Genomic DNA, 3180 nt, shown 5'->3' on the forward strand with positions numbered 1-3180 from the left:
CTCTCGCTCTGTTTATTGCACCTCAAGACTCGGGGACTTTCCCTTAATTATAGTCACCGGCCACAAGACAATACCCACACACGACGGGTGGCTATAGTCGCCGGCCACAAGATGTCACCTACACACGACGGGTGGCTATGGTCACCGGCCACAAAAATGGAGCCAAAAGTTAAAACAATATGAACAATAGCAAAAATATGTTCATGGAAAAATTATAAACACATTGCTATGAATACAAATCACTTTGCTTCTAAAAGCAGTGTCACAACGGCGTTTTGGAGACAAAAGACTTGACCCTAAATGCTGAAGACTGTGCGCGTATGTTTCCATTTTTGGTGCGGCGTTTCGTTCTATGGGAGGGACTCCGCGGCGAGGCACGCCTTAGCAAAAGAATTAACACATTGAGCGTCGGCCCCGCGATAATGCGGGATTTTTAGTCTACCGTTTAATTGCTAATCCTACGTTCGTGTATCATTTTAGACACGTATAACACAAATCCAAAGTAAAATTTACAAAATCAAATTCCTTATTCTCTTCCGTAAGTTAGAAATTTTGGTTTGATCGATGTTTAAAAGTGTATCAATATAATCACCGACGCTAGCGTTTTTAGTAGCTGAAATTTAGCCGGCGTTCAATGTGTTAAGAAGGCACTGATTGACGAAACGCAGACGATCAGCGTTCGACTTTCCCTTCACTAATATTATCTTAGATATATTTAAGCTTATTATATATATATATCACTGCCATTTTGTACATACAAGATCACAATTATAATATTTTATTATATTTATATTCCTCATTTTTTAGGCAACGTTCATACCGCGTTTAATGCACCGGTTCTCGTCCGATCACCGAAGTTAAATAGCGCAGGGCGTGGTTAGTACTTGGATGGGTGACCGCCTGGGAATACCGCGTAATGTTGCCATATACTCTTTTTTTGTCAAAAATCACATGAACAAGCACAAAATGTTGATAATTTAAGCTACATAATGATTAAACAAAGAGTAATGTATTGTAGCGGAATATGGTTCATAGCTCGAAAGGTCATGCGAATTACTTGCAGAGGCTAAAACAAATGCGCAAAACTTTGTTTAATCTCTGTCAGTAAAAAGATTATCTGAAAATTACTTTATGACGCATGTAGGACGGACCAAGTGTGTTTTTTCTGCAATGACACTCGCTCGCCATGCACCGTCATGGGACTAAATACTGACCGCGCAGCCGAGGAAAGTTCCAAATATTATACAAGCACCACCGTGCCCAAAAAGCTAGCAACAAGGGGGTTTTCCTCTGGCAAAACAAGACAGGTGGAAAGAGGAAAACTCTACCCTCGCGTCTCTGGAAAAGGCAACAACTTTTCCAATGACACTGTATAAATATATCGAAAAATCTGCTAGGCGCTCTTCTTCTAGTGTACACCGCATCGTGAACAATGACTCATTCTTGCTGTACATTGTACCGCGAGCGTCGAAGTGTGCCGAGTCCATTGATTCCAAACTTTAATAAAAACTTAGAGAAAACTATAATTCTATCATTTCCAGTAATCCACAGCGTTACAATATAAACAAAAATATATACTTTGATGTAAAATCTTCCCTTTTAAACCAATATTTGTGATCGAGTCCATTGTTTTTAAATTTCATTTACAGTGCAGCTCTCATATCTTGGCCGACTCCGACAAGCTACTAACACTAAGTGCAGAGGTACAAGGGGTGACGTTTACTTGCGGTACTCGGCCCGGTATGGCAACAATGACGCCTCAGTTTCGGCACGTCAAAGAACGCAAACGAAACGGAATGCGAGGAAGTAAGATCACGAACATTGGCGTCAGATTTCGTTTCGTCAAGGCAGCGGTTTTATATGTTTATCGAATCCTGGGGACACAGAGGCACGGTTACTATGTTTCCTGCAAGAACCGAAGTGGAGCGTGTAGCTGATTACCATTATATCTGTGCACTTGTAGCTTCATGGCCGCGACTTTAGACGTGAGTTATATTTTTGAATTCATATTCCCGTATTTAGCTGATACCATTGAATTCAACGACCTGCTGAATATGACCTCAAAGTAACCTTGAGCTTTGAAATTGAAACTCAATCAAGAGCATGCTATTGCGGAAAACTATTTGATTAGGATCAGTTGTTTATACCAGTTGAATTAAATTACATCATTTTAATTGTACAACGCAGAACAAATCTCTCGTGGTATAAGAGAGTCTTATCGTACACCTCCTTAAGATCGCCCTTGACAATATTAAGAATTTAATGACTAATAGAAATTACAGTGAATCCTTCTGCAGTATTAACTACCATCACTGAAGTAATATCAAAGGAAGATGAGATAAATTCACTAAGCTCGAGTGTACAGAATGCTCTCCTTGAATTGCTTTCTGCATATAACCCAAAATCTCAAGGCACCAGTGAATAATAAACTCTTATTCCAGGTTAATTGCCATCTCTACATACGTACAATATATTTTTATGTAAATGTCCTTCATCTTCTGACCATTGTGAAATTCGAATGTGTAATATTCTACGTCACTAACATAGAAGTTGCCGATTTGTTTGTCGTTCCGATTCGTGGCGATCGTTTCGCAAATTGCCCACCGTAATGATATTCCTTTCAACCACTATAACTGCGAAAGTATTTAAAATTTTTGTATATAACGATTATTGGCATCTCTTATTGTAAAATATTTATACCGAAAAGTTGCATATGAAGAGTTCTAAACAATAAGAGCGTTTCTAGCAATATTATATTTTGAGATATTCAGATTTAAAGTTTGATTTTATTTATAAAATCACAATATCAACAGAATATATTTTAAAACAGTGTCGAGTAAAAACAAGAGTGAATATGACGACAAGATATTAATTTTAGTTTGGATAAAAAATTGCATAATAATAATAAATCAATACCGAACACCCTTTTTCCATTTATGGGGTTTCCTCTTGACAGAAAGTATTAAAAGAAGATATGCATATATGCATAATGTTATATTTTAAAAGCATAGAAAAATTTACACATTGTAATAAAGAATTATAAGAGATTGCCTTACAGGACGATTTCAAGCTAGCATACAAACTGGAGGTAGGCACTCTGAGCATATTCTATGAAGGAAACCCCTTGCTGGTTATGGAAACACTAAAATGGCTGTAACTTTCAGACAAAGTCAAATGGGA

At 37.7% G+C, this 3180-nt stretch overlaps 1 non-coding gene across 1 annotated transcript; it reads left to right on the forward strand.

The window, feature by feature from the left end:
• Positions 1 to 806: 806 nt before the first annotated feature.
• Positions 807 to 925, forward strand: LOC116430789 (5S ribosomal RNA). The gene has a single exon (XR_004235789.1). It is a non-coding gene; the product is annotated as a 5S ribosomal RNA (ribosomal RNA).
• The last annotated feature ends 2255 nt before the right edge of the window (positions 926 to 3180 follow it).

Source organism: Nomia melanderi, chromosome 2, assembly GCF_051020985.1.
Source record: "Nomia melanderi isolate GNS246 chromosome 2, iyNomMela1, whole genome shotgun sequence".
In the NCBI taxonomy this organism is placed as follows: Eukaryota; Metazoa; Arthropoda; class Insecta; order Hymenoptera; family Halictidae; genus Nomia; species Nomia melanderi.